Source organism: Melanostigma gelatinosum (genome assembly GCF_949748355.1).
Source record: "Melanostigma gelatinosum genome assembly, chromosome: 20".
In the NCBI taxonomy this organism is placed as follows: Eukaryota; Metazoa; Chordata; class Actinopteri; order Perciformes; family Zoarcidae; genus Melanostigma; species Melanostigma gelatinosum.
The window spans coordinates 12,964,161-12,974,403 of record NC_136653.1 but is presented as its reverse complement, the minus strand read 5'-3'; positions in this window follow the sequence as shown (position 1 = coordinate 12,974,403).

Genomic DNA, 10,243 nt, shown 5'->3' with positions numbered 1-10,243 from the left:
CAATAGCTCATTCTCATCAGATGTTTCTTTGCTCCAAACTGTGAGTGAGAGAGGCTGCATAATGTTTCCCTCAAGTGGAGATTAAGAAAAATGCATTCGTTTGGGGCGGACAACTGTCCCCTAGTGATACATTCTCGAACTATATATGCAGTGGATTGTGTACAACACTACTTCTGGATCAGATTTGATTGCTTTATGGATTTTGTTGTTATTTTGTGGGGGGAAAAAACGTATAGAGTGTCTTTGGATATGATATAATGGGATCAAATTTGTGATCCTCAAATTGTCTATATCTTAACATGCATGCGCCACAAAAGCAGGTTGGTATGAAGGTATGATAGTGTGATAGTTTAACGACGGGATGGTATGACAGTGAAGATGCACATTCATTATACTATTTGTATATCGGTCTGCTAGCTGGTCTACCTCTGGTAACATTCTCCACCTTACAGTACAAGATTCAACAAACAATTAAACATGTGGACCGGTAAAACATTTTCCCAGGATTTATCTCTGGGACTGGAAGGGGGTGTAAACATTGCTCCTTGTGTCCGGCAACACTGGAGTCCTGTGAGAGTCTGGGAGAAGCAGCAGCAGAAAGCACTATCTCCATCATCGGCACTCACCAGGCCTGTCCTCACACTGGCAACCCCACAAAGCCTGCCCGGAGACAGATGACAGCGCCACAAAGACAACACAGGTGGCTGGCTGCAGACCACCTGGAGCAGAAAATCTGGGCCACACTAAGATCTCTGGGAGACACCACAGAGAGGAGAGTTTGGAAATGGGAGGGAGGAAATTATGAAGGGGGTGAGGGGATGGATGAAGAAAAAGACAAACAAAGGATAGGAATTCAGGCACTGAATTACAGAAAACGGAAAGAAAGAGTTGCAGAAAGTTGTAGGCCATCTTTGAGGAACTTCAAAAAAGTGATTTGCTATTCTGAGAGAACAACTAAAAATGTGTTAAAACTTTAAAGAAATGGCAACACATGTTGGTAAATGCATTTGCTTCATGAGAGTTTCTAAGATTGAATGGTAAATATAAAGCTACAGCCAGCAGCCAGTTAGCTTAACGTAGCACAACAAGCTAAGCTAGCTTTGCTCTGTCCAAAGGTAACAAAATTCTGCCCACTAGCACCTCTGAAGCTCGCTATTTGACACGCAATATGTCCTTTAAGTGTAAAAACAAAGATGTGTGGTTTTGTGCCGGCTTCCTCTCTTCCCAAAGCCTTTGTGCTAAGCTAAGCTAACCAACTCAGCAAACAAGGGAGAGGTATTTTCTTCTCATCTAACTCTCGGCAAGAAAGGGAATGTAAATTTCCAATAATGTTAAAATGTTGCTTTAATCTGAACAGGTTCGGTACCTTGCCTTGCATTTTGCTGTCAAAAATATTGTACGCAACTCCCAAATTTTAACAGATCTTGGATAATGCCAGAAGCAGAACATTTTGAATCGCATTGATATATGGTTAAGAGATGTTATTATAATAAAATAGGAGAGTTTAAGTTTTAACATTTTAGAGGGGAAATTCTAAAAAGTCACGTCAGCATGAATAATTACCTCCAAATGACATTTTATTTAGTGTGATGGATAAGTCATCAAAGCGGACCCTACATCTATCACCACCATCAGTGAAGGGCTTGTCTCAAATGTCACAATAAGGCGGCTTACATCAAATTTGACCTCTCTCCTATTTCCTTAACAATACCATTTAATAACGATAGGGTCTGTCACGCTGCACATTGCGATTACATGCCCTCCTTTCAAGAGGTTTTCCACTGACCAAGATGAATCTGTCTTCGGGACTCACGTTCATGCCCACCTTTGAACTGCGGGAGATGCTTTAGTGCCGTGACCTCAATCCATTCCCTTTATAGAGCCCAGTGAACATTTATCCAGACAGCTCAATCCCCCGGATCAAATTCTTCAGCATGATGGAGAATTTCTGGAGCCAGCGAGTCTTTAAAGCGAAGATGAGGAAGAGTCGACTTTGATAGCATTTCAGACCTTAGAGCACGTTTTCCTGTCTTTACAGGGATGGAATAAAAATATGTCAGACAGAAACGCAGAAGAAGCCTGTACTCCCAGCAGCAGGCCAGGTTAAATAGTTTGACCTCTGTGCTTTTGCATGTCTGTAACAGCAGATATGACCTTACCTGCTGCTGGAGGAGCGGTGTTGGAACATCATCAGGGGAGATTGATAAGCCTCCATTCTGACGTGTTGAAAGCCACCCACGGGAGGTTTCCTTGAAATAAACACAGGCAAGGGTCTGTCATTCTTTTAAAGTCAGCGTTGGAAAATATTCATCCTCCTTCCACTCCACATCTTCATCGCTTTCATTCCTTGTCATCAGTGTGTTTTCTTTTCTCTCTCAATTGTCAGCGTCACCTCTCCATCTCACGGACTTCATTTTTCAACCTCTTCATCCCCCCCCCCCCCCCCCCCTTTTATGCACCAAACACACCTCATCAGTAGCGCCTGCTTGGTGGGAGCCCTTCACCTCAAGCGCAAGGCCTGACTGTCTGCAAGCCTCCTCAACAGCTGTCATGAAAACCAAACAGACATTCTTAATTGGTGTTCCAGACTCAAGGAAACTGGACTAAGATATTTGCATAATTTCACAGAGGACGGAGGAAATTGTTAAAACATGTGAGCCGAGGCCTCGGCTGCTGTAACCCTACCCCCCCCGCCGGCCGAGCGGCTCTTGGGTGCCACCCAGCGCCAATGGTGCCAGGAGGGAATGGAGGGGGAGGGAGAGGCGAGGAGTGAAAAGGTCATACTGGCTGATCCTATTAGAGCGTCTCACCTTCTCATACTGCTGAGAGCCAGAGAAGACCTGACACAGGCAGAGCCAAGCATCGCATGAACACAACACTGGGTGCTTCTTGTTCAGGCAAACAACTTTTTTTTTTTTCTGAAATGCATTCTCTTGCTATTGTACATAAAGTGTATGCATGGGCGTTTGTGTGTTTCATGCAACAATCCTGACTTTTAGTAAATAAAACTAGATCGAGATCGATAAATCTGAGAGTCATGAGATGATTGACAAGTTAGAGAGAAAGAACAAAACTTTATTTTGCTCCGTATTCTTGTTATTTTTAAGGATGCTTGTCTTTGCTTTTTTGTTGTCTTGTAAACTCTGGCCTCTAAAAGTTCTGTAAAATGAACTCAAACAAATCTCTATTTGCTTACTTGAAATATGCAACCCTTGAAAAAGAGTAATAACTTGACTTTCTGTGAAATTAAAGCCACAAGCCGAAATGGTTGTGAGCCAGTGGCTTATATTATTACAGATGGATTACAGTAGATGTTTTAAGGTTAAAAAAAGAAAACAAGCTCATTTAAAAAAACAATGAAATTCAAAATGAGAGATAGGGCTGATCATCATGTGACCAAATGGGCTGAGGACCAGTAGGACTTTGTATGGCTTTTAAACCGTGGAAGGTAAATTTAATTAGAATTTGTCCATAATATTGAAAGAATAACACAGTAATGTATATGAGTATGAAAAGAGATGTATGCATATCTTTTCTGTCTGGTTTTTTTTTCATATATTTGTGCAATTTGTTTGAGGACACAAAAAAAAGAATGATATCATATAAAGAGCCATGTGGAAAAGACATAGCGCTTTAAATGCCCTCACTGGAGACAACATGAGCACCATGCAGATAGATCACATGGGAGCCCTCCGTTTACTGGGGATGCCAGCTGCACTGAGACACCACGGCGAGCTTTGCCACCTTGTAAACGAAAGAGGAGAGACAGGGAAGTGTGGGGATGTCAATGAGTGGTACTACAGTACGTCTTTTTGTTGCACACCGGAGGCAGAGGGAGCAGAGAGGGGAGCATGGGGTCTGAAATTGCACGGTGCTTAATAAAAACGCGGAGGAGGCTAGTATGAGACGCATGAAGTGGCTCAAACGAGCATCAGGTGTCTCTGGGATTTCAAAGGAAATTTCATGCCGTAAAACTGCATTTTATGGTTCTCCAGCTCAGCGAGATTGTGAAACACAAGTCAGTGATTGTTGACATTAGATATTATTTTCTTTTTTAGCAATAAAGATGCAAATGAGCTATCGCCATACAAGACACGCCATGAAGGGAAGGGCAAATTACAAATTAACAAGATCTACAAGTAATTATTATTTAAAAAAAACAACAACTTTGTATGACCGAGGAGTGATTAGATCTAATCAAGTGGAAGTAAAGCGAGTAAACAGATCACGAAGCAGCCGCTCCTTATGAATACAACATAATTATTAAATGATTATGGTGATTACACACCCACCAGGGTTTGTGGCGTGTCTTCATTATCACGCAGATTAATCAACGCCACAGGCTCAGGCAGCAGGCCGGGGGAATATTCACAGTGGAAGAAAGATGCATAATGAGGGGAAGAACAAGAACATACAAGAGTCTTACACAACAAATAGAAGGCAAAGGCAACAAATATATATATATATTATATATCTATATATATGTTTGTATTTTTAAATATTGAATTTATATCGTTCGCCACAAAATCTGCTTGGATCGGCTCTCTGGAAGCAGGTGAAGCAGTTACTGGTGTTTGGCTGATGAGCTTTTATTCAGTGCGATGAAATGAAAAACTGCAGGTCACTGAATCTGGCAGATGCACACACAGCTCACATCAATAATGCTCCAAGGATGCAGATACTGTATTTTATTACATCTGGTATGCTTCCCAATGCCTGATTATTGTATAATGATCAGAAAAGTCAATGTAGATGAAGATAATGTTGCATGCAAATGAATGCATTTGAACTGTATCTATTTTTCGAGGTTTGATATAGGTCGGAGAAAAGTATTCTTCGTGTATTATAATGTTCTTCATCTGTATCACGATGTATAAAGGACTGCTGAGCAGTTACCCTGACGATTAGTTGTGTCTCCATTGTATGGCACGAATTAATCAGTGTCATAGCCCCAGACAGTGGGAGAAAGATGATGGATGAATGTCTGCATGGTAACCATGTGACGCAGATAAAGGAAGAGAGAAAGGCCCTGAAAGAGGCTGAGCGTGTCTGCGATGTAGTGAGGAAGAGAGAGAGAGAGAGAGAGAGAGAGAGAGAGAGTGTGTGTGTGTGTGTGTGTGTGTGTGTGTCCGACTGATGCAGAGAGGAAGGAAGAGTCAGTGGGGGTAACACAGTGCGTGTGTCTTTTCAAGTGTGTGTGAGCGTGTCTTTCTATGATGACAGAACAATGTCATGCATGGCCTTGAGAAACCTCCGTGGATTTGGGACTCAGCCTGGGGGAGGGCTCTCTGGCTGTCCTTGGAGCTGCCTGTTTGTCTCTTTCCACACCGCCGACTAGCCAAACAGCAGGGTCCTCCGCCTCTCCCACGGGTCAGGTCCCTCTCAACCCCCGGCAAGCTTTGATCTGACGGACTGAAGAAGGGGAACTCTCCACTCTGCGTGTGTGTGCATGTGTGTGTGTGTGTGTGTGTGTGATGGGGTAAAGGCAGGGGAGATGGTTCGGGTCAGGTGGGGTCAAAGGTCGGTGTCCATCGAGACTGTCCTCTTACAGAAGAACGGCTACCACACAGTCGAACAAGCAAACACACACGCAAACGGACATATAAAGACATATGCAGTTTAAAGCTGCTAAATCTATATTCTTACAATACCAAAGGATCAAAGGTGCCTCTCCTAGTGAACAGCCCACAAATAATTATTAGTGAGCTTAATTATTAGCATCTTTCAGCAAATTATTTTGGTTTTCTTGCTCTCAACTTGCCTATTTTGATCCACTCATTGCTCTCAAAGTGTCGTTTTCAGGCAGCACAGCAGCCGTTTTCAGTTTTAAATGCTTTAAAACCCCACTTTGTGCTATACCTGCCCTGCACCAAACAACAGACAGACAAAGTCAGTCGCCACTGAGCATGGTGGAGCCTTTAGCATTTAAAGAGTTACATATTTCCCTCAGGAGTGGGTGGAGACCAAAAACATGGCTGAAAGAAGAGTGAATATTGAATATTCGTCAGGTGGCCAGAAACCAGAAATGAATGCTAACATTGCTAAGTATCTGTTGGGTGTGTAAAGACACATCCTCTTTGTTTTATCAAAATGTATTCCATAAGTAAACTTTTGCTGCGTCACACTTACGAAATATGAAGAAGCAACATACAGGAAAAGACAGCCTTGTATCTCTTTATGAGTCTAATTGGATTGCTCACCTGTGTGAGTGGCTGCATGTCTGTGTGATCACTGAATGCACATGTGCCACTCATCTCCACGCCTTTTCCCCACGGGCAGCCTCCCTGACCACCACACAGCCATCAGCCCACCACTCACTTCTGCCCAGGACAGCCCCCTTTTTGAAGGCTGAGTAATTAACGTGCCATCTGATACGCCATCCGGCCATAGAGGCTCTCCAGGGGGACACGCACATCTCCCACACACACACACAAACCTGCATGCACACTCGCACGCTTACACGCACAGGTGATCCATCAAACGGTGTTAACTGGCCCGAGTGTCGCTGTCAGCTGTGTCTCGTTGTATGATGGTGACCCTGAGGTTAGCCCAAAGAGACCATCATGTGCCGTAATGACAATCCCCTCTTCAGCAATTTGCAATTGGATGCACCATAAAACTAATCCCGAAGATGTGATTCCTGATTGAAGGTCTCTAACTGTTGCCCTAAAGGGATAGTTTGATGTGGGGGAAATCTACTGACTCAGAATCGTACAAACAGGTGGATGGATATCTTTTTTGGTGTTGTTTTGAAGGTGCGTTGTGCTCGGCCTAACATCGCGAGATGTTTTTGTGCTTAAAGTTAGAGACACAAACGTTCTATTGCTCAGCGTATTATTGTTGTTGTTGTAGTATTATCATTCTATTATTTTTGAGGATGATAATATCAATAATAATAATGGATTACATTTTGTTTATTTCATAAACTTTTTTCTCAAATACACAAAAAGGCTTTCTATGAAGTCTGTTATTTCTTTCTTAACAATTAAATGAACAGATCAATAGCAACAAACCGTCACTTGACAGCTAGGTTTATCTTAACCACCAAACAAAAGACATAAAAACACACACTGTAAATACATCAAAATGATGTTTTACTCCGGGTGAGTGGAAAGCAAAAAATGAAAAGAGTCAAACTCCCCCAAATTAGTTCTTGTAAGTACATGTTTCAATCCGTTTGAGGCAAAAATATATGACAATAAAATAAATGAATTTGACAAAGAATGTCCTCGTAATGGATTCCGATTGATTTGAATTGTGTTTGAAATATGTGGATATGTGTGTGTGTGTGTGTTTCCCCCCATTTGCAATATTTGAATGGTGGTGTTACATTATTCACGCTGCAGTTTGTTTTCCAAAAAGATTGATGTGTGAAAATGGGAAATGTTGTAATGACGAGGAAGTCTTTGTAAAGCAACAGACAAATATCACTGCAAGAACACGACACGATTACCGGTAAATCTCTTTTCAAAACGTAAAAGAGCCACAGTGTGTTGTTGCACCTGTGCAGGCCGCACGATCTTCAGAGAAACAACAAAAGAGACCATAACTCAATATATTTCTCTCTTTCGCCGAGATCTTTTAGGACATCACGTTCTACACGATGACCGTGAAATCACTTTGATTTCTGATGTGGTCACGAAAAGTTCAAGCCTCTTCGAAAAAAAAGGTTTGATTCGGGATTTAGTTGCAGATTGTGGCCATCAGAGAACCTCGACAGAACATTTGCTCCAAAAGGTTAAAGGTGATGCAGGGATGTCTGATTAAGACTGATGCCTGGATAGATATCCTCCCTGACAAACATTTGGTACAGCTTGATTGAGTGATCGTGTAAAACAATTATCTCAACATAGTAATGTTGGAACTAGCAAACGAACAAACACGTTTCGTTTTAATCACTGGTAAGCGTCTAAACAATTTTTTAAAATGAAAAATAATACTCTGCATATCTTATCCACTTTTGCTCTGGGTGATGACCAGGAAAACCTGTTTTTTTTTTTTTTGTCTGAAAGATCACGTTTGATGTGGCCAACACTGCCGCGGGCAATGTGTCAGAAAAGAAAGAGAAAAGAACAAGAGAGGAGGTGAAAAAAGAGGGTTGAAAGAAGTTCTAATCCATAGTTGCAGGTGTGTTACGCTTTTGTTGCCCCACCAGAAATTCAAAACAGAGTTGATGACAAAGGGCCGGGCCCCATGCAGCCTATTGTGGCCTGGAGAACAATATGGAGGCTGTGAATGGCTAATCCCTCCGGACCGCTGACAGGTTGGGCCTTTAAGCAACCTGGGGACTCATTTCTCCGCTGGGCTGGGCCGCTCTCTGACAGGGATGGGAAAACCCAGACTACTTACAGCCACTCAGCCTTCGCCCAGAGCAGAGACATGGGAGCCATTGTGAAGGGGGAAATATTGTCTCCATTGTCAGGTTGTGGCCATCTTTGTAATGTCAGAAGATGAACTCGGGGAGAATATGCCACCGGAGGGGGGCTATAGAGCGACGGTAGAGCCAACTCAGACTGTGTGAACGCTACTCAGCCAGCGTAAGAGGTTTTCAGAGTAAAACCTTGTCTCAAAACAATATTTTGATATTTCAAATTCCCAGCCAATATCAATGATTTGCCATTCATTAGTTCCCATCATCGAAATAAAACAGCTGAAAGCAAAAATGTACCTGGACTTTAAGTTCCCTCTCTGTAAAATCAAGAGCATCAATGAAAAGATCTTTCTCAATATGATATGATTTTACCTTTACTTGTACAGCGACGCCGTGTTTGCAATGCCTGCAAGAGCATATATCAGAGCAACACGCCTTCCATATCCAGAAACTCAGACACAACGGGAGAAATATGCAGCGTGTAAAACAAGCCCATCGGAAGAACCTGGTGGCGTTAATCTCTTTGTGTGAGAGAGACAGAAAGGCGAGGGCAAGATAATAGGTCAGGGGGACAACGCCCAGCCCTTGTAAACAGGACTGGGATAGCTCCACATGACCTGAGAACAAACACACATATCTGCTTCTTCTGGGATCCCGTTGGCAGCAGCTCAGTGACCGTCTCAGCCAACAAGCAGCATGGAGACAGTGGAGGACGAGGCCGAGAGAGGGCCGCAGGGGCTCGAGTGTGGCTGTTGCTTTGTCAACCTTCTCCTCCTAATGCCCGCCTTACCCTTCCTCACCAATTTATGCATCTTCCCTCGCGACTATTTCTTCTCTTCCCCCCCCCCCCCCCTTTGGCTCGACCTTCGCTTTCAGAGTGTCCAGCTCATCCAGCCACAAAGAGCCTCCATTCTCTCCTGAGAGGAGGCTGCCAGTCCCGCACTGTAACCCAATCACCTATCTAACAGAAGAGTGTGTCATCTCCGCAGAGTAACAGGAAGTCAGATCTCCGTCTCCCTGCCTCTGTCTCTGTCTCTCTCTCTCTCTCTCTCTCTCTCTCTCTCTCTCTCTCTCTCTCAGTCACACTTACTCACCAGAGGGCATACACGATGCCTGTATGAACAGCAAATTACCAATATCCTGGACAAAACAGCATGACATCTGATTTTGGGGTATCTTTATACTTGACTTGGGGGTTTACATTGACATAATTGTGTTCTCCAACGATAAGGCTGATATTCTATATTTTTCTTATTGTCATGAAATCCAATAAAAAGACCAAAACTCACAAGAATTGTCTGCGTAGCCAAAGCCTGATCTGGCTTATTCCTCTGTGCCATGGACCTCCGTTGTTGTTACGTGCATCGTTGCACACGGTGACATATTTCTACATTAGATGAACATGGGCACTGTCATTTATTTAGTGCTGCGTCCGGAAATGAACTAGTGTGGCTCGAAAATAGTCTCCTACAAATGAACACAATGCGCAACTGTTTTAGGAAATAATAGTAAAATGAAAGTGTAAAAATAAGGTTTAAGTCTTTAGGGAACAGGCTTGTGAGTTAAGTGTCACAGAAGTCTATAAAGTGTTGACATGCTGGTCTTTTCATGGGATTTGTTGTTCCGAGGCTTATTTTCAAATCACATCATTTGTTTTATCAGTGAGAATATTGATTTCATTAATTGGAAAAAATAAGTTTCTCGCCCAATAACAGCAAAAAGGTTAAAATGTTTGTGTTTCAGTAGTCATTCGAAGACTGTGTTTGAAAAAATGAAATGATGAAGTAATGCTGGCATGAAGTAATGCTGGCATGGCATAATGCGGTGACCTCCAGGAAGACAAACCCTCTCTCCCAGCACGTCCTTCAGACC